We start from the raw sequence: 22442 nt of genomic DNA on the forward strand, positions 1-22442 counted from the left end.
AGCGTCCCAGAGCAATGGAAGACCGCCAACGTCGTCCTGATCCCCAAACCCGGCAAGGCTCCGAACGTGGACAACCTCCGACCGATCTCTCTCACCTCCTGCGTTGGGAAAGTGGCGGAGCATGTCGTCCTCAACAGACTAAACAGATATCTCGAAGAGAACAACATCTATACTCACAACATGATTGGCTTTCGTGCCGGCCTCTCGTCGCAGGACGCCATGAAGATGATCAAACATCAAATCATCGACGGCAGTACCAGAGACACCAGGGCCCTGCTCGGACTCGACCTCGAGAAAGCCTTTGACAACGTTCTCCACGAATACATTCTGGCCTCCGTGGCAGACCTCGAGCTGGGCCCCAGACTATATAACTACGTCCGTTCGTTCCTGACGGGGAGGAAAGCGAAGCTGCGGATCGGCGACTTTGTCTCCGACGAGTTGCTCCTGGGCCCACGGGGCACGCCGCAAGGCTCAGTCATTTCTCCTGCACTCTTCAACATCTGCATGATCGGCCTCTCGAGAAATCTGGCCCAAGTTGAAGGTATCAAACACACCATCTACGCAGACGACATCACCATCTGGTGCACCGGCGGTAGCGAAGGGCAAGTGGAAAGCGCCATGCAAGAGGCGGTAGACGTCACGGAGCAGTACCTGCTACCCACCGGACTCAGATGCTCCCCGACCAAATCTGAGCTTCTCCTTTATAGAAAAGAAAAAGGGCGCAGACCCAAGGGCTGGAAACCGGTCTCGGAAAGTGACATTCACCTATTCACTCGGAGCGGTGACCCGATACCCCGGGTCGAGACCATCAGAGTCCTGGGTATGTTTATAGAATCACGCGGTGGCAACGGCACTGCGTTACGCAAGATAATTGCGAAAACCGACAATGCTTTTCGCCTTGTCCGAAGGGTCACGAACAGACATCGTGGCCTCAAGGAGGACAACCTGCTTCGGCTCATCAACGCCTTTGTGCTGTGTCACTTCACCTACACGGTGGCCATGCACAACTGGCTCAGAGCCGAGCGGGAAAAGCATAATGCCCTCATTAGAAAATTCTTCAAGAGAGCCCTCGGGCTGCCCGTCCGAACGCATACAGAGGACCTGCTTCGGCTCGGCGTACACAACACCATGGAGGAGATAGCCGAGGCTCAAGAACGGGCCCAGCTAACTCGGCTGTCCACCACGACGGCCGGCAGGCGTATCCTCGAGGAGCTCGGACTCGCACCAACCAAGAACTTGGCTGAAGACACCCAAATCCCCAGAGAACTAGGGGAGAAGATCGTGGTCGCCCCTTTGCCCCGCAACGTTCATCCCGTTCACAACGCAGGTCGTCGCAAGGCAAGAGCATTGAATATGCTAAAGCAAATAAACAGGGACAAAATCGCAGCAAGCTTCGTGGACGCAGCTGCATACCGTGACGGCAAGGCTTTTGCAGTTTCCGTCGTTGACACACTGGGTAAAGTTATCAACTGTGCTTCCGTCCGGACGACGAACCCAGAGGTGGCCGAGCAAGTGGCCATTGCACTCGCCATGCAAGACGGTCGGAGAGACAGGGTGTATAGCGATTCGAAAGCCGCCATCAGGGCATTCCAGAAAGGCCGGGTAGCCCGGCAGGTAGTTCAAATTCTGAAAGGCGCCAAACACGGCAACACCTCCATGCACTCGATTTTTTGGTTCCCTGCACACGTGGGGGCGATTGAGGGGGTTCCTCTGAACCTCAACGAGTCTGCCCACCAGGCTGCGCGTGGCTTTACCGACCGCGCTGCCCTCGGGTCGGGTGACTCTCTCCCCGGACACCGAGACGCTCCTCTCACACACAACGAAATAACTAAATTCTTCTACTTAGAGAGAAGGGTTTTCCCCCCGCCTCACTCCAAGTTAAGCAGGCCGCAGGCGGTCACACTAAGACTTCTGCAAACGAACTCGTACCCAAATCCGGCGACCCTTAATAGCATATATCCAGAGGTTTATACCAATTGTTCTTGCGTGGCCTGTGGTGAGGTAGCTACGTTGCCTCATATGCTCTGGGAGTGCGGGTCGCTGGGCCCGAAGTTCACCAAGGAAGAGTGGGACGCCCTCCTGCGAAGTCCCGTCTTTGAGGATCAAATCCTGGCCGTCCAGCGCGCCCGCGATCGGGCCGGCAGACTAGATCTGTCAGTCGCATCGTGGGATTAGCCAGGTGCGCGTTTTATCGCGCTTTGCTGGACCAAATAAAAGTTTATTCACTCACTCACTCACTTACGTGCCAAAACCACTTTCTGATTATGAGGCACGCCATGGTGGGGGACTCCGGAAATTTCGACCCCCTGGGGTTCTTTAACGTGCACCTAAATCCAAGTACACGGGTGTTTTCGCATTTTGCCCCCATCGAAATGCGGCCGCCATGGCCGGGATTCGATCCCGCGACCTCGTGCTCAGGAGCCTAACACCATAGCCACTGAGCAACCACGGCGGGTTCAAGCAGATAAAAGTGACCTCCTATGAAGGAGGAGAGCATTTTATTGGTTCATCCAGATAACCCTGCAGGTGAGTGCGCGATGCTTGCGTCAGCGGTTACGCAAATTTGACGTCACGAGATTGGAATGAAAACATATTGGAATAGTTTTACGTTATATGGCCCAAGCATGACTAAGTAACACAACAAGTGACAAAGTAACGTCACTTCGTCAAACCAGCCTCGACGGAATTTGGCAGTTTAAATTTTATTTATGAAGTTCTTCCCTATCTCTCCTGTGGGTTGCACTCCTGTAAGGATGCACAACCGAAGGTGTCCATATACCTATGATCATCGTGGCTGCAGCTGGTAATCTTGCAAGATTTCTTGGACGCCAAGGTGGGATGGGAGGCGGGGGAAGCGGCGGTTGGCGTATGAAATAGAAACGAAATTCAACGTCTATTCCAAGTTTTTGTTGATGTGAAGCAACCATTTCGCTTCCCAGCTGTTCAGTAAACTTTACCTTGTGTTTCCGCATTATTTCACGTGCTTCCAACGACATACGCGCTACAAGAAAAAGGTCATTAAGAACGTCGTGTCAGTGTGCTTTCGGGCCAATGGACATATAAGTCCAATGGGGTGGTGGAGGTGATCAACTTTATTGAAAGGGGCGAGGGGGGAAGGGGACGTGGCTGAGGGATCGGGCTCACGTTAGGCCCTGGGATTGCTTGGCCTTCTCCACCCAGTCCACCAGTACAAGCTGTTGGTCGGCATCCCCGGCCTTGAGCTTGGCGGTCCAGTCAGTCTCGCTGCTGTCCGGGGGATGTAGATGGATTGTAAAAACGTACGAATCGTATGCAGACTTGCGTTCTACGATTTATGGCACCTTATAGAGTGGTTCCGAAAGCGAAATCAAGCAGTTCGCTAGCCGTCGCTTAATTCACAACGGTCGTGCTTCAGTAATCCAAAGCGCCATTCTAACCAGTCACCTGACCGCAACGGGATGGTTCGCTTTCAGAATCGTTATAGGATCCCATGCAGGTGCTGCCGATGGCACTTCGGGCAACATTCTGATCTGTCGACTGCCCCCCACCTCTCTTTCTCTCTCTCTCTCTCTCTCTCGAGTCTTTCTCAAAGTGGCACCACCAAACCCGAGAAAGTGAACAGTTTATTCGGAACCAGTAGGGTAGGCATCTCGGGACAAATCGAGGTCCGAAGAGGCCAAAGCGGGACAAAACACACTGTCCCACAAGTAAACTGCGGGGCAGTCAGACGGTGTTGAAAAGACGGGGCCGTCTAAAGCTGGAACGTCTGGCCGCCCTATCTATATTAGACGACATCGCTTCACACGATCGCATATATTTAATTTCATTCTGGCGTGATAACGCAGGGTGTGTTTTCGTACAAGCGCGCTTTATGCAGGTGAAAAGACGAGCGGGCATTCGCCAACAATCTAAGCATCGCTGCGGTGTTGCTAGGTACAAATTAAACCCCAATCATATTTCTTGTCTTTGTTGTCATTTAGGGCGCGTTGTCCATACGAAACTGTGGTTGCAAGCCCGCACATCGCGGGCAACGCAGCCGGGCGCCGGAAGCCCCGTGGTGGGAACTTCCGGCTCCCCGTCTTCGCCCCAAAAGTGGCCTCCATTGCCCCATATGGTTCAGCTGCAAGATTTGATGGTGCGTGGCAGGCGCTATTGTTCGTAGCGCCCCCTAGGTTCCGTCTCCTGCAGCTCCAACTTCTCAAAGAAATCGCGAAACCCCCGTGCACACTAGTAACGAGATGGCGATTAAAGCTTAAACAAAGAAATCACGAAGATACAACGCACATTTTCGAATACACGTGAAGCGATGCTTTCGTGAAGCACCTAATAAAATTCTGTAAGTTTGCACCCATTTTGACTTCGCGTCTTGGGCGCGTAGCTGGCGCGGGGCAGAGCATGAGGATTCACGCACTCACTCTAAGCGCATCGTGACAGCTCTCACATTGCCGCGTGTTTCTTAACTTCCTATATGTTGATTTTAAATGTGCCGCCGGCGTCATTGTCAGTCCCCCCATGTATGTAGTATGAAACTCATCATCATGAACACGCGGCGATCATCCCAGTTAGATGTTCGGCGTCGCCTTTATAGTTGTATGCCAGAGATAGTGTCCTAACAGCCAAGAGACACATAGAAGTTCGAAAAGCTTGCTTTATTAAAGGAATTTGGCTACTGATGGTTTGTAGTCGTTGTAATGAGGGTGTTTAGGTATCATTTCTCTTGTCACCGAGTAATATTCTAGGAAATAAACCCAAGCACTTGGACACCTGATACAGTAATAAAGATAGAGCAGAAGGCTTCGGTTAAGAAAAGTCCAGAACAATCAACTATACTTGTTTCAAGGAATTTAAAGGACTGCGTTGTAGCACGCACCTTCAGGAAGCTAGTTGCAAGAATGTTCAGAATATCCATCGTGCGGCCACCACAGCACCGAAATCGGTTTGCGAGTCTCGTCTACTACAGCGCTAGCTACATTTTGTGGTGCTTCCGTAACATAGCAGAACCATCTCGGCAGTCAAATAGAGCAATGTAACCCAGAATGCGGAAACTACGGGTGATAATATGGGGTCATCTTGAAGAACAGCTGTTCAAACTCGGTGAAGCCGAGTTTCTTCGCCGCTGGTCTACGCGGTACATAACCGCCTCCCGAGGCAAAGTCTTTCTACAGCCAGAATAATGCTCAATTCTGTTGCCTGAGTTCAGAGTGTATATGTATGTGCTCCGGGTACCTTTCATAAATTCGAGGCTGACAATAATGCTTTTGCGTGGATGCGGCAATGAGTTTTCTTGTTGTTGTTGCTGTTGTTGTTGTTGTGTGTGGCAAAGCCAGTATCAAGTAGACACCATTTATGATTTCATTTGTTAATCTGTTTTGTTTACGTCAAGTATGACGTATTACATGTGATCAAATTTATATTGTACTTTTCGTTCATACCGCAGTTGTAAGCGTGCCTACGGGTCAATAAATTTCCTTGTCAGCCATGGCCCTTTCACTGCTTATAAACATATGCGCTGGACGGTTTTCGGTTTTCCGGATTGATGTATACTATAGCCAGCTGAATTTGTTGAGGAAGAAAGGTATTCGCTGCGGTTGTGACTACCAAGAGTGCGTTAAAATATAAGCCCGCAGATTTTCAACACTTTTCCTCTGTACATAAGAACAATTTTACAGGTCAATTCTGCTCTTGACCTGTCAAACACACGGAAATTTTTATGTATTTGTCTTGAGGCGTAATGCGGATCTTTTATCTGAAAACTTAAATAAAGACTTTCCGACAGTAGAACAACTTAAAAAATTGGAGGACGCTTAAGCTTCGCCTTCAAGAGTGGAACGTGATAGCGTTCCCGTCGACCCGCCAAGGGGTGTAAGACAATGGGCTACGGCACAGCGACTACGCGCCCCGCATCGGACGCGGTGAGCGTCGAGCAACGCAGCGTTCGGCGCGCAACGAATGGTGCGCCTGAGCAAGCGACGCACGCCTGAGCCTTAGAAACAGCTCATTTCTAAGGCAACACCGCATTCACTAGAGGCGCTTTTGTACCGCTTTGAAGCATCGAACTTGTGGCTGAGTGGTAGTGTCTCCGTCTCCCACTCCGGAGACCCTGGTTCGATTCCCACCCAGTCCATCTTGCAAGTTGTTTTTTATTCATGAAATGCCTGCTGGGATTTATCGCTCACGGCCAACGCCGCCGACGCCGACACCGACGACACCGGATTTTCTGCGACACGAGCTCCTTAACGCTATCGCGTTAAAACGCGCTTTGTGTTCCGGCGCAGTAGACTGGTAAGGGCCGTGACCAGAGGTTTCTTGTGGGCGCACCCTCGCTGCTGTTATCGCGCGAGCAAAACCATCGTACTTTGTATATATTATTATACCGGTAGAATTGTGCCGTGATTGTGACTCAGTCTTAGTATCGTCTCTTGTTGAAATCACGTTTTTCTAAACACACCGCTTTTGGAGAGGCTAGCTCTACACTGAGTTATTGTCCTTTCTGTCAGCGTACTTGTTCTTTCTTGGGGAAGAGGAGTTCCTTCGACAGTGGTCACGCCGTCCCCTGTCAGTGGCTAATGGACGCGTATGGCTCACTTTTCGACCAGCCTGGTTCTTGTAGGCAGGCCAACATGAGGATTCACTGAATATACATGTATATAGGTGCCCATGATTTCCGTGTGCTCTCGTACGCATGGTCACCTTTGTATATACACATCTCATAGTATCGCGACATAACTATGTACAGTCACATTATTGTACATAACCATTGTGTACACTGTATATAATGAGCGTCATTTTGTGTAATGTGACAATTAGTTTACGTGTAACTGTGGGTTTTCGCGGGTATACGTGGTTATATGTTAGTGAGTGTGAACCCGGACACTTCATTCAAAACGTGCCATGTATACAATGCTTCTTAGTTTGTGTATGTTATCGTCCTGGTGGAACTGTGCCGTGATAGTGACTCAGTGTTCATATAATTACTTGTTGAAATAAACTTTTATTGCGATAGCAAATATATGGACACTCCAGGCGCATTTCTGCCGTCGGTGTCGCCGTCGCCGTCGCCGTGATGTTCCATATGAGTGAAAGCTGTTGAGGGTTAGCCGGTGAACGCGATTCAATCTCGCGTGCGAGGAACGCGGCCCGGATGCGCGTCCTCTCCTGTGGCACGCGAGGCAGGGGAGTGAGGCGAGGGAGGAGGGGTTCTTCGCCGGCGGCAACTCCGGTGCCTCGATGTCCTCCTTGCCCGCCACTCCGTACAGAGTGGACACAACCGCGGCGTCTACTGCAGCGTTGGTCGCGCGAATCACGGACGCCGTAGAAGACGCGTTGGACAGACGCCGTAGGGACGCGTTGCCGGCACTTGCGTGTCTTGAAAGCGTTCTGCGACGTGGCCAAAGTGCGCGCCCGCGCGGGCCTCATCTTCAGAGCGATCTGCGATGTTCGCAGAGTGGGCGTAGTGCCGGTTGTTTTGTCTGCAATGTGCTTTCGACGTTTTGTTGGCGCTGAAGCGAGAGAGGCATGAAGGTCAACTCGATTGATGCTGCCGCCATTCCTTACTCCAGAATTTTCACTCGTGACCTGCAGCTCAGCCGCGCCACGTCATAGCTTATGGGGTACGATGGCTGGTGTGATCGCAACTGCGTATTTCAATTTTTGTATGCAGAAGAGTTAAAATAAAATAACGAAATAGTGTGACCTATGGTATAGGCGAGTCATATCATTAACAGCGGTAGTATGTGCTTGAGTAAATGGCGGAATATATCGCTTAAAAAAAGAAATACCACTACCGCTACTTTTCGCCACACGCGTATACACAATTGTTGGGTCGGCGGTACCTTCTATTGAGCCTGCGCCAATACATATCGCGTAGTCATTTTTGTTTGCCCACAACTGGGCGACCTTACAAAGAAGAGCCAGCTTTTGTCTGGTCCTTCTCGTTCTAGAGTTGTCCCTGTTTGTACAGGCCCGCCTAAAGTACGATGTAGTCCAAATATCGGTCGCATCCTGGGGGCATATTGCGAAAAAAAAAATCACGCGGCATTGAGGAAGAAGTTGGCAGAACATTAGGCACGCCTCGTAAATAAAAGTTCTCTACCACAGTTTAACTCTCTAAATGGAGTCTACTGCCGCCTTCCCATTCGTCTACGCCCCGTCTCTTTTTCCTTGAGTTTTAAGCATCGCATGGGCAATTCAAACCCGAGCGTTTGCAAAGTCATCGTAAGCGGTCAATTTAAGCTACGCAGTTGGCGAGTGCAAACGCGGGAAGGAAATGTGCTCTTGAAATAGGGAAGTGCTTTCTTCTCCCCTCTAAGGGAAACTTCCGCTTATATTTGACGTTGTCTTTCATTCGACGGAAGTTGGCTTCGATTCTAAACTCCTCTTCATCGGGAGTGTTTCGCCGAAATCATCTGAATAGTATATTACATTGCTTATTTGTTCAAATGCATACACGTTATTTTCAGGCATCGTTGCTTTACTTACTGGGCAGGGAACGAAGTTCCCTTGTATTAAAGAAAGTAGGGAGCATCGAAAGGCCAGGACAGAGGCACGCTCTTACATGCAAGTTCTTCTCTCTGTGCGGCAATGGAACACGTTATTAATCACCACAGTCGCATAGCAAAGCACCGTTTCTTGTCGTAGATTTACATAGTGAGGGTTTTGTAAACTACAGGATAATCTCAACGATACCCATGCACAAAGGAAACGCTCTTTTTAGACAATGGTCAGTTTAGTATAGCATTTACGAAACGCTCAAAACTAATGAATTTAAGCAGCAACAATTGACAAATATATGTCGGTCCCACCACATTTGCTATGTATGTATGTATGTATGTATGTATGTATGTATGTATGTATGTATGTATGCATGTGCGTGTGTTTATATATATATATATATATATATATATATATATATATATATATATATACATACCCACCGTGGTGTCGTCTAGTGTGCTACACTGATAAGCAGGAGGTCGCGGGACCAAATCCCGGCAGCGGTGGCCACATTTCGATGGGGGCGAAATTCGAGAACGCCCGCGTCCCGTGAATAGTGGGCACGTTAAAGATATTCTGGTGGTCAAAATTAATCCGCAGTCTCCCGCTACGGCGTCCTCAATGATCCAATCGTGGTTTCTGGCGCATAAAACGGCAGTATTCCAGTCAATCTTTAGGTAAAAGCGCGGCATTTGCCAAGGAGATCCAGATAAACAACTGCTCTATACTCACCAAAACTAGGAGCACGGAAAATCACACAGCCAAAAGTTGAGGATATACACACAAGCCGTTCTAAAGATAACAGCAAGTGAAATCGTTCCTTTTCCAGTATTTCTTCGTCCTCTTTAAAACATCAATTTCCAAAGAACTGTGGATAGCTTTCTTTCTTTTTATTAATCTAGAACTGTCCGTGGTTTCAGTGAGCTGGATTTTTTTCCGTAAATGGGCATGTTATAGTACGCCCTCGTATTTCCCATCTCTTCATTGAAAAACGTAGTATTCGTCCCTCTGACGAACTACTACGTCCGGCAATTGGCTTTCGCCAGAAAATGACCCCGCTTAACTTCTATTCTCAAATATCTCGCATGGACGATAGACTTCTCCATTGTTCGCACAACTGTCGGCCACGTTCGGTAAATATGGCTGCCAGCATGACCTGCTGGAAGCGCAAGCAAAAGCGCCTGATGACATTGCGGGACTACTATGGGGAGGCGACTCCGCCATTATTGCTTCCAGCGATAAGAGTTTTGTGCACTTTACTGGTCATCCAGAGCTGTTTGGCCAGTGCTCTTTCGGTAAATGGTTATGGAACTTTTTTTTTTACATCTCCGCTTCCAAACTGAGAACCAAGCGGAAGTTTGGCTGCAAGACTCATTCGCATGGTTGCTTAGGTTTCCAACATAATCCCAAGTTCAAATGATTTCGCATTGTGCGTGAAAGATAGAGAGAAAGAGAATGCAAGGAAACGAAGGGTGGTCAACCAGACAAATGTTCGTCTTGCTTTCTCATTCTGGGGGTCAGAGAAAGGGGGATGGAAAGAGAAGATATGAAGAGAGTGAGCACCGGACAAGTCTAAACGGCCACTCAGGCCGGTTCGCTTCAAGAACCGCTTTAGAGAACGAATAGCTTATTGCACCAGCGACAGATCTTGCCATGTTGCGAGTATCTTTGACTCAGAAAATGGTCTCGGGTCCAGCAGGTTTCATGTAGTCCGGACATAGAGGCATTACACGTCGTAGCGAGAACAGACACGCAACAGCCACCCACGGGAGTCGCACGTCGGACTATCGGCCATTCCGATACGGTAGGAGCAATGGTTCGTACATTCCACTCCCAGCTATAAGCGGTACAGCAAAGTTTCTTAGTAGCGGGAAAGGCTTGATGGTACTTATGGTCATGGCGAAGTGTGCCGCCTACGCAGAGGGAAAGGGGAGACGCGCGGGGAATGCCGGAAAACTCGAATACGCTCAGACGCTTCCAATTTCCTTGGCGAGAACGAACTTGGTAGCGGCAGCTTGTCCGGTCGCTCTCGTGGAGAGAAATAAAGATACGTTCTATTGTTTGAACCTCTAGAACCTTTCAGACGACCATTAAACTGTTGTACTGGAATCACTGAGGTCAGGAGAGATTTCTAATATTAAGATGTTCATTCCATATGCAAATTTAAGAAAGAGTGCGTTTTGAAGACGTATAGAGATTTCAGCGTTACGTGTGCCACAGAGTGGGTAGGAAATATATAGAGAGGAGCATGGCATGAAACCTATTTTTCTAATTTGTGCTTGCCTGATATTCATCCTGAACTCGAATGTGGGCAATGCAGGCCATCAGCGACATTTTCTCATAGCGTTGAAGAAATGTTCAAGCTGCCCCAGACAGAATGCTTGCAACGTGTTCACTTACGATTTGACTGCCCTGAAGAATGGCAAGTGTTTTGAAGAGAGCCAGAGAGGCCACAGAACCGATATGTCTTCGATTTATTAGCCACAAGGAGAATAAAAAATAGAGCGTGCTCCCTCCCCTCCTCCCTCCGATCGGCAACTACTTCTCTTGCCGTTTCACTGTTTTTTCTTGAGTCTGTTTTCTTCATCTTTCTGTCAGCCTGATTGAACCGAACCAGCGTTTCAATTAGTATAACAGGTGAATCAGTATTTTGAACCGTTTCCCTTCAAATGTGTGAATCAAGCATTGCAAACTAGGTCATCCTTGCCTGGAAAAACAATTTCGACCTTGCACAATTCCCAGTTCGCTTTTTTTTTCATGCTTCTCTAAGCATAAGCACCTTTCCTGTTTATATATCATCTTTGTGTCTCGAGTTTTTTATGCACTAGCATATCTGAGTTCCTGTAAATAGTTCGATCTCGTCCACAATGTTGTCACTGGCCTTTTTCTTTTCCACCAGTAATCCAACGACCCGTGCTCAATAGGTTTGCTGGCTTCCTATTGCGTCCGCTGTTCTTATAGGCTGATGTTCATTGAGATTGTCATACACGTAAATAAAAGACCGGTAGATGAGAGGTGCTTCTGCCTCCGCAACCACCGTTCGTAGTTCTTAATTTAGAAGTCTAGTGCCTACAGCTTTGCTGAGACATCTCTTAAAGTTTCTCATGAGTCTTTCGTGAAATCCATGGAGCTAACTCTACAATAAACTAGCATTGGACATACAGGTTGCTCGTTGTTGTTGTAGACTGTCATCTTTCATTTAGGACTTTTTTATCTCTTATTCGGACATGAATGCGCTTGCGCTGTCACTACAAATAGGCGTAAATAATCCGTTTCTCGCTACAAATGTGCGGAACCCTCCAGTAACCACTTCAAATGTGTTCTTGGCTAAGTCCAGCTGCACAGCTCTTGTAGCTGCACAACTAAATATACAACATAAAGCATCATTTACTGTCCTTCCCTTCTCGGGCATACTGTGGTCAAGCGAAGTCTACACTGATGATGTCGAAAGAGGGGCCTTGCCTTCATTATCCTTGCATTACCTTGTGTTGTTGGTCGTGTATTGAATGTTTTGCAGGTGATATATTTCTCTATGACGGATCTCACCATCAACCATGCACACTCGAATACTTTGTTTTTTAATGCATTATTATCATAAAAATTCCACACACTGCATGGTTATTAGATGCGCATGAAGTACTAAAGTTTAACGAGCAAATGTCTCTCGGCAATACAATAGGATGTATCTCGTCCAAGCTCAAATTGCAGCATTGAAGCCTTCCTTGCATCTTCACGACGCATTGATCGTCTCTGAATAGCTACTGTGCCGTACAAGTTTATCTTGTGATTTATTTTTGTTGCTGTCTTTTTTAATGCCTTCTGTTCCTGGTTTATGGGCACCAATTCTGCCATGTCCAACTGTAGTGCTGCTAGGCAGGCTGTTCATGTTTACTTATTTTCTGAGATTTTTGAAATAAGGTATTACACATGCTTACTCAACTCCCGGTGCCTTTCGCGCGACCCGAACCAGTTAGGTCAATTTCATATTTTCCTGACTCATGGGGCCACTCAGGCTTGCCACAATTTATTCTTTACCTTTATCGTCTTATTATAATTTCACTTCATAATCAGGTCTTCGTTTTTAACTCTCTAGACACGTTGGGTCTTGCCACCACAAGTCACTGCTATCCTTACGCTTCATTTTAATTCCTCTCGTCATTAAATGGGCTGGCATTTCTTCACTATTAACGTTATTCTGTTGACTCTCGTTGGAATCGGACTTGACATCTTCTGTGCGGTTACGAACAATAATGTGTATTGTCGGCCTGACCTGATCTAACAGAGCATGATTTGAGAGTAAGTCTTGAATTTGACGGTCCCATGTTTCCCGGGGAAAGTTTGATTGATGTAAAAAGGTAATCTGACCGATACTGTGGCAGCAAATAACTCAAGGCGAGCCCACGCAACTTATGTGATTGGAGTGACTCTTCTTCTTCATGATGAGCTTTTTTGCTCATCATGAGCAAAAATATGCCTTGAGTTATTTGCTGCCACAGTATCGGTCAGATTAACTTGTTACATCAATCAAACTTTCACCGGGAAACTTAGGACCGTCAAATTCAAGACTTACTCTCAAATCATGCACCTTGCTTCTGTCTTAGTATACTGTAACGGTCTATGCTGCTGCTCCATAGGCAAGCTGACTTGCGTCTGTAAAAAGATGAATCGTTGATGCTTTAACTATATAGCTTGCCTGTTGTAGTCACAGCATCGTTCTACAATGAAATTATGTGGATGCTGAAGTCATTCTGCCAACTCTTTCCATGCTTTGTGGTGCTCGCAGGCTACTGAGTCGTCCTACTTTAGTTTCTTTTATTTCCAAATGTCCTGGAGGAAAACCTGTGTTCTAACACAACATGATCTCAAAAGTGTAGGAGGTCATGTAACAATCCTGAAGCTTTTAGAACCTGTAGTTTCGAACCTTGCCTCATATCGATGTCATTTCGCCACGTAGTGCTTGAAAAATTCAGCATACGTCTTCAACAATATTCAATTACAGTCCCAAAACCTTGATTCGCCCCTTTCTTTTATTCAATAATTGGAATATTACCCTGCCTCATCATAGATATCGTAGCTTGCCATCATTAGAAGTCAATATTTATTTTTAATTTCATTCTGGCTTTGTGAAAAATATGCCTTGCTTCTTTGTGTGGTCCAGCAGCAGTTGATGATATGGCATTAAAAATTCACAAATCCAGGAGAGCGACGTGGACTCCTTTCGTCAGAAGTGTTCGCACCCGGCGACTATGATTCATCTGCAAACTAGCTACAAAAACAAGTGAATTTGGTTGACAGAGGGCTAACGATGCGGCTCGGCCACCTTCGTCAGCCACAGGTTACAAGATTTTCTATACTCTTTTCTGACTGGCTTTTTGTCGTCGGCGATAGCACAAGGGCCCTAGTCACTTACGCCGATCCATCACCACTTCAATATTAAATGAAAATTGCAAGCATCAAACATAAAGTGCCACCGCATTGATGGGTTTAGGAAACATCACTGGGTATATATACACCAAGTGACAGGTTTTCGGAACATATTCATAAATACATTATCAAGGCAAACAAGAAAAAGATCTGATAACTGCAATGATTCCGTGCTTGCAACAAATCGCAAGTATAACAATAGACCAGCAGAAAGGGGGGGGGGGTGGTAGTGGAGGGGAAAGTTGATGTGTAACCTGTAACACAGAACCACAATGATGGGCACAAAACTTAGTTGGCCATATTTGACATTTGTTAGATTCCTTTCAAAAGAACGTATGTATATGTATTATCCTGGCACATGCCTATATATATTAGGTTTTATATTGCTATATTCTGGTAACAACACAAACTAACAAAGGTCTCAAAACTGAAGCACGACCGCAGAAGAATGGTACATCTGAAAGGAGGAAAATATAGGCCTGCCTTTATTGACCCTCAGCTGCCCAGAAAGCTTGCTTCAAATAACCGCGGTTTCGAAAGACACGCTCTAATGCGCAATAGCGTCGCTAGGTGGCAGCACGACCACGCGATCCGGGCACTCTTATTGGCCTACGATGCCCCGGAGGCGGAGTCGAACGACCGCTTCGCCATACGCGCTTGTCGCTTTTCGCTCCCTCTCCACCGCGAGAGTCACTAACTCCTACTCTCGCCCGCAAGAAGCTCCGCCAAGAGTAAAAGAAATCCGTGCTGGCGACGCCAGCAGACGACAGGGCCCGATGCGAGTGCGCGAGTTGTAACTTAGCAGACGACTCGCTCGCACCGCCGTCTGCTCGGCGCCGCTTCCGTCGACTCCTCCTTGGGGAAGAAAAAAGAGTCTGCACGATTCGTTTGTTCCACACTGTTGGTAGAGAAACTGCTACTAATAGACGACAGCAAGCCGTCTGCTCTGGATTGCCTGCGTTCGGGCCGATGGCAGCGCTGCGGAATTACCGTGCCATTAGACGCCAGTGACTTTTTTACCCTGCCCCTGGAATAATCTGTGCAAGAGACGAAGTGGAAGAGGAGAGGAGCACGGTGTGATACGAGACCACCACTACTTCGGGGTTGACGTTGCGAGATCGTTCGCGGTGCAACGCCGGGTTGTTTCCATTACTGGAAGCGTGTTGCGTGGTGGCGGCCACACTTGTTGAGCGGGAACTCCAAATCGGGAGACTCCAAACAGCGGAAAAGTTTGGAGAGCTAGTCCTGGGCCGGCTGCGGGGAATTCGCATTGTTTGGGAAAGGGTGAGTTATCTTTTGCTTTCGCCGCGAAATTTTTCTTCGGTTTGTGTCAGTAGGCGGCTTTATAGGTCTCACCAAAACTTTTTTCTGGCGCTTGGTGCTTGGGAAAATGAGACCACATATTGAAGTCATCGCTCAAACTCATCAGTAATCAAACTAAATTGTCCTTCGAAATTTTTGATCGATTTGCATTGCTATTGTTATAAAAATTCAGTTTTCTTATGGCAGAACCGTATTCGACTTTTTCTCGAGCTCTCTCGCCTGTAATAAATAAGAAGCGAAAATTTATCGAACGCTTTGCTTATAATCACATGCATTTTCTTTCAAAGACAGCATTGCAGTACTAATCCTAAGCATACAAGAATATTAACGGGCTCATTTATGAAGCTATCTCTGAACTTTTTTTTTTCACTTTTGAAGAATGACTTTTGAATACTGAGGAACAATGCCTTGGTGCCATTGAAACCCGAAATGAGACATCAGTATCGAAGGTCATGGGGGTTGACTGTTGTGGGCTTTGTGACGTACTAAAAATAGATTAGCACTGTCCGTTCGCAGCAAGCACTCCTGATTGCTGTAAATATGAAGGAACACTTACAAAAGTCATTATTCACTGTCTTCCTGTAACATTCTTGACAATTGCGACAAAATATGGGATGAACTACAACGGGATATCATGCATGTGCTACTTTCGCTTGCGTGTGAAAATACCTCATTGGGGTTTTTCTTTAGACAAATGAAAGATCATTCTTTCATCATAGGTTATCGCTGATAACGGATAATAGAATCGTCAGTGAGGGTGCAGCAAAACGTATAGGATTTTACTCAACTAATAGAGAGATACTTGATTGCATCAGGCTTACTGGATTCTTTATCGTAGTTTCCTTTATCACTGCACCTAAACGCGTCCAGTATATCCTCTATTATCATTGCAGTCGCGAATACTAAATAGATGATTACATCTTTCATTAATGCGTGTAGGCTTTTAACCCTTGAAAGAAATCAACACATATAGAGCTACTGCCTTCAGGCTCGAATCAACACTCAACAACGAATGATTTGATAAATTCTTGCAAAAGCTTGCGTGGTGCATTCGAGTGCTATAACGTTTTGTCTGTACACGCAGAGCACATTGATGTTTTATTGCGCATGCGTATTAGGTAGCAGTATTGTTATCTCAGAGATAACAGAGTGGCAGCGTCACCTGTGTTATAAGAGCAATATTATAAGGTTACAGAATGAAGTGGAAAATAAAATCATTGAGAAAGGTGAAAGCACACTACGCTTCCCAGAATGGTACAAAAATAGAAAAATTGGGCACAAAATGTTAGACACCACAGAAAAGAAGACAAAATAAACAAAATATACACACATGATAACCACGGTGGCCAGAGGTACCTTATTTGTTTTGGGTTGTTTAGTTAACGTTTGTTTCTCAATCTAATCTTTCGCACATATATGTAGAATATATCATTTGGCTACCTACAAGTAGCTCTGTTGAAGAACTTCATACTACCTCGTCATCAAAGCCTTTCATCGAACGAGTGTAATTCTACGAATTCCGGTGACAGTAGTTTCACTACCTGGTGGGACCGTAAACTACCCGCCTAATACTCAAGCTACACTCTGCATCATGTTTCCCATGTTGAAGTTTATACTCTCACAGCTCCTCGAGCCATTAACTACGAACGCAATGGAAAAAAAAATGAACAGAGAAATGTGGTAAAACATTGTTGTCTTTAGTCTTGTAAATGTTAGTGCGTACAACGTCTGTGATGTGCTGCACGGAGCTCAAGTTAAATTTAAAAATAAACACAAAAAATACTAATGTATCCTACCACTCGGAAGTGAAACGCCGAGAGTCCTATACTCTCATGTCCTTTTGCGCTTCGGTAAACTACCTGATGCTGCGCCGTACTTCCATCATTTCCTTCATAAGACTTACTTTATCTTTTGCCACGGACTTTGTTTCCTTTTCGCCGCGGAAGCTGATTTTACCGCCAGTGTAACTCCCTGAATAGCCAGTAAACAAACTTTTCCTTTCTCGCGACGACAGGGAAAACTGCATGCCTCCGAAGATGATGGTCACCGGCTCTCTTCACCAGCCGAAAACTTCCATTCAGCAATTTGATTGCACTGCCATTCCTAGCAAAAAAAAAGAATAAAAAAGTAGGAACTTAAAGAAAAAAAGTGCCACATTTTGTTCGTACAAGTCGGCAATGTGTGCTAATGAAAAATAAACAGCACGATAGGAGCACCGTGCGAGGGAAGGGTACGGGGTTGTGGGCTTTGAATCAAATCTCCTAAAATAACTTTCAAACAGCATTCAAGAGATCTAATATTTAAACCAAATATTGGAATTTAATATTAAAGAATTATTGGATACAGACAAACACGACCGGTAGTAAGCCCTTTGAAAATAATTATCTTATGAGCACACGTTATACTCATTCTTGTCCTGAACGTTGAAAAAGATATAACGAAATATGATGTCTAGTGGCCTTTGTGAAAGCATGTTCAAAATAATATGGGCAAGTTATAACGCTTTTACAGAAGGCTACTTGCCTTATTTCACAGTCCTGCTATATCTTGCTAAGATCGATGACATTTACCAGACGAATGACGAATGACATTTGCCAAACTTTGTACGGTAATAAGGTTATTCTTCAATGTATTGCGCTTCACCAGTACTGCATTTCAGCACTTTCCTTTTAGAACGTTGCGGTCGCCAAGTACATGAAGCGCACCGAATGTTGTTTGATGCTGTGTTTCTACCAGAGCACAAAACAATGTACACAAACGGCTACGAGAATACAAGCTTCACGTCTGTTTCGAAGGATAAAAAGTTTTTGGCGCCTCGTCTTTACTACCTATATATGTCATCGAGATAAGACGTCAGACCTGCGGCATAAATTGCAAATGGCGAAACAAAAAATCCAATATGACCACAGGACACCAGAGCAGCACTGCGTGGAGCGAGCAAGTTCATTTTAAGAGAAGTACAGGCGGAGCTGAGATATCGTTCATTCTGAAATTTTTTAACGACCATAGAAACCGCGCCCATTTAGACAATTACCACTTATATATACATATATACAAAAACAGTCGTAACTCATGCAGTGCATAAAACTTCGGAACATTGAACAAAACATTTAAAACAAGAGTATTACTAAATTTCACGTGAATACAGGTTTCATTCTTGCGAAATAAGGGCTACACCTGCGATGCTAAGGTGAAGCTACCGAACAGGCCCCGGTTACGGTAGCGTCACTGGTATTTCTGTGGGTTTCGCATGCTATGGAGTGTTATTATCTGAAGTTGTATTGCTCAATACATCCGTATTACTTTTACGAAGACAAACACGTTGCTTCTCCACACACAAAAAAAAAGCCAAGAAAGGAAGTCGCGTATAAAAGAAAAGCACTCATCTGAGTCCGTGTTATAGCCACACAAGGCACAATAAACATTTTATATTGTGAATAACGTGTGGCTAATGTACGAGAAAACCCGGTATTTAACGCAACCAGCTCCCACCGGTGGCCCGAATTCATTGTAGAGCCAGGCAGTGCCACGGCGACCGGTATCGGATCGCACTGTTTGGAAACCACGGGGATCTATCTCGGCTTCCGTACCATGACAGCTGCTGCCGGGGCAACTGAGAATCGAAATTAATTACCGCAGCGATCAACGCAAGCTCTTCGTGATGTAAAACAACATAAAAAAGCCTAAACGCGAAACGTTACAGTGGTCCGTGGTAAACCGTTTCAATCTGCCCCGGAGCCGAGAACAATCTACGATGCCCCTTCAGGGTATGCCCGCTATACGAACCCGCAATTATTCTGCATGTTACATTAAGGCGAATTCTTTGTTTCCGAGTAATACCGGGTTTTCCTGACCGTGACTGCTGGGTGATACTACCGCCTTTAGAAGTATCTCATTTAAAAAGAAAATGAATGGCGTTCAAGATGAGGAGATCAAGTCTATGCCACCCCAACCTCTTCCCCCTGCGTGACTGGGCCCACGGGAAGGGGAGGGAAGGGGAGGGGGGGGAGGGCAGACTAGTTGCGCTGCACTGTTTTATATTTCGCGGGCTTTCTTTCAGGCTTAGAAAAAGAACTATAAATAATGTAGCATGTATCCTGCATTAGAAAGCTGGATCCAGAATTTTTCGCGGGGATGTATAATTTTCTCATCGACACCTCTTCTCGGAATGTAATACTTGAGGACTTGATTAATTGGTAAACTAATTATGTAATTAGGCAAAATAAAAAAGTAGATCTAGTCTGACTTTGTCCAAAGCACGACAAGCACTGCAGCATTACCTCGGTTCTGTTCAGCTACGTGGCACTTTCATAGCTCTAAATTCATAGACAAGTTCCACAGGACCCCTGGTATAAGGAAGCTTTACCACCGGTCTCAGCGCAGGGGCTACGAATGTGTAAACTGCGAAAGCATGTTCTGAAACTGTGGTTGAAAAAAAAGCTCAAGATAGGCTGTACGTTTTTGACGGCTCGACCAAAGTTGATCAATCTTGCCCCCATACGCAAGGCGCACATGTCCTGTGAGAAAATTCGATTGCCGGCACCGGGACAACTACAAATGCTGCGGCAGTGTATCGAGACAATACCGCCGAGAATATTTACGATTTACATTCGGCGTGGCGTTGAACCACATCCGTGTGACTATTATCCCGCCTGGAATACATCCCTCGGTGATCAGAGAGATCAGAGAGAGGATAGAAATGAGGCTTCAATCTCGAAGGCTAAAATGCCAGCGCGAACTCCGGCAGGCGCATCGCAAAATATTCGTCGTAACGACATTTCACAAGGTTTTCCGCGTGAGGTGTACACAGTCAACGACAAGAAACGTGGTGCCCGTCACATTTGGTCCCCCTTGCCTTTCAAATAGGGCATACGATCTCGGTGTATACTTGTTCGTGGTGACGTTTGAACAGACAACAAAATAAAAATATGCACCATTTCTGAAAGACAATTGATATCGTTCCCAATTCAAGTGTGTCGCACTCTAGTACTAAAGTCTCCTGAGCACTGTGGAGTCTGATGTGGGATTCTCACACCGTACTCTTGGGACAAAGGAATGACAACACAGTAGTGCAAACAATCACGAGGGCATTTATTGCACCTTTCATAGATCAATGCACGCTAGCCGAGTTGCTATCCACAAAACATGCCGATGGGCGCGCGACAAATCTAGAAGTCCGACTCACCGCGACCGCAGAGCGAATATGTTCGCCCCATGCTGGATCCCAACGCCTGGTCGTTCGCGTGTATGGTCACGCGAATCGTGGCGCGTTCGAGGGCGCCCACGTGAGGCGGTCTCGCAGAAGCATGGGTGGCGCGCACGCGGGAGACGTCTCCGCCGTGCGCCGACCCGCCGGGAAAGAGGGACGCTGCACGTGCCGCACGGCCGTCCCGCTTGCTGTCTCGAACCCAAGAGAGAGCGCCTTGTCTCTCCCGCACCGAAGTAACCGCGCAGCGGCGCGACGCTCGCGCCATCTCTCGCACCACGCTTGTACCACTCCAACGCCGCGGCCCACGCGGCGACGCCGCACGGAGACGGGGCTATGCGGGAAAACAAGCTATCAGGGGAGGCGCGAGGGTCGCGCATCCCCACAGCACACAAAACCTAAGAAGCAGTGGTCAACATAATAATAAAAGCTCAGCAGCAAGGGAGAATGCATACTCATAATATGTTCCTTATTGGCAACTCATTTCTGTGGAATCCTGCAACAGAGGGAGAACGTTTGTGAAATGGAAAAAATTTCATCCACTCGCGAATGGAGCACGAAGTTAAGAAGAGAACCCAGGCTGATTTCTCAAAAACAAAGTATCGCAGCTGAGCGAAACATTCGAGCTATTCCGGTATTCGAACCCGGAACCTACACGCGGCATTTGAATCCCGGAACAGGCTGGATTTTTCGCTCAACTGCAATGCTTTGTTTTTGAGAAATTAGTGCGGGTTTTTATTGTAGCTTCCTGCTACATTCACGGGTGGATGAACATCTTGTCTTCCGTGGGTACCTTATTTCATCCACCGCTTTCCTACAGTCAAGAGCATCTTCTTCCCTGTGCAGTTGCACAGTCGCTTCGAAATCAAGAGAAGGCAGCACGTGAAGAGGACGACAAACATAATGATCCAATTGAAAGAGATAGATCTTTCTCCCGCGAAGAAAACAAAAAAAATTACGGAGAGAAAAAGAGAGAGAGAGACAAAAAAGACAGAAAGTACAAATTAAACTCACAAACGTTAACCTCGAATGAGTCCTGTTGGTTATGCTTCACTAGGGGTAGATTTCAGGCGAGAATAAGATTACGCGAAGAAGAAAAAGCTAAAGGTCGATGTGCACTCGAGTCGGAAATGTAATTAAATATTTACCCCGCTTTGCGTCACAGACGACTATTCAAGGCAATTTCCACCGGGTGTTGTTGCAGCTAAGTTTTGTGGTTATCTGCAACAGTTACGTGCAAGGCCGTAGCCCCAATATTCTGTCTGTTGTGAAAGGGCTTCCGCGTAACTGGTTTAGAGCGGTGCGGAGGGCAAGTTTTTAGTTTCGAAACATAGGCATTATCATTAAAGAGACAAATAGATATAAAAGAGGGAAGTCAGGAGACTGTAATATAAAATTAACAGTGCCGTTTATGGGATAGGGGACAGATATAAAAAAGGTATAAAATGTAGAACAAAAACAGTGCTGAACCAGAGTGGTAAACAGACGCATAAAAAGAAAATCCAGCTGCAGCAAGGAAGACAGCCGATGTGTTCTCAAAAGGCCTCAGCTGATGCTATGTTGCGCAATTAAGGACCCACGCTGAGGGAACTCGTAACAAAAAACTGAAGACTAGGATCAGTGACAGCCGATAGATGGCACTAAATGACTCATTGTTGAGATTGTGAAACACAGTGCGCCCGTTTTAAAGTGAGAAAATCAAAGCAGGCATGTCTCTGATGCTACAGGAGCAGGGTTTGAAAGCGGAAGCGTCCTTTAGAAAGCACCTATAAAATTGTTAGGCTGTTATAGGTTTAGGAAAGCTTGTGTATTGTAAAAGAAAAATAACGCCAACGCCTTTCAAATATATCGGTTCAAAGAGAATGATTTGTGAGAAAATATTCCGCGTGAAGGCCGAGACGTCTTAGAAACGAATCTATCTATCTATCTATCTATCTATCTATCTATCTATCTATCTATCTATCTATCTATCTATCTATCTATCTATCTATCTATCTATCTATCTATCTATCTATCT

At 46.2% G+C, this 22442-nt stretch overlaps 2 protein-coding genes across 6 annotated transcripts in view; one reads left to right on the forward strand and one right to left on the reverse strand.

Annotated features, from left to right (window-relative positions):
- LOC135917129 (uncharacterized) overlaps positions 1 to 22442 on the reverse strand; it is a 677883-nt gene that overhangs the window by 174072 nt on the left and 481369 nt on the right. The gene's annotated exons all lie outside the window — the stretch shown is intronic.
- The window catches only part of LOC135915639 (allatostatin-A receptor-like), a 90256-nt gene continuing 82460 nt past the window's right edge, over positions 14647 to 22442 (forward strand). For all 4 annotated transcript variants that reach the window (XM_070524060.1, XM_070524058.1, XM_070524059.1 and 1 more), the window contains exon 1: positions 14647 to 15180. The gene's annotated coding sequence lies outside the window, so the exon portion shown is untranslated. The remainder of the gene's footprint in view (positions 15181 to 22442) is intronic.

Source organism: Dermacentor albipictus, chromosome 8 (assembly GCF_038994185.2).
Source record: "Dermacentor albipictus isolate Rhodes 1998 colony chromosome 8, USDA_Dalb.pri_finalv2, whole genome shotgun sequence".
Lineage (NCBI taxonomy): Eukaryota > Metazoa > Arthropoda > Arachnida > Ixodida > Ixodidae > Dermacentor > Dermacentor albipictus.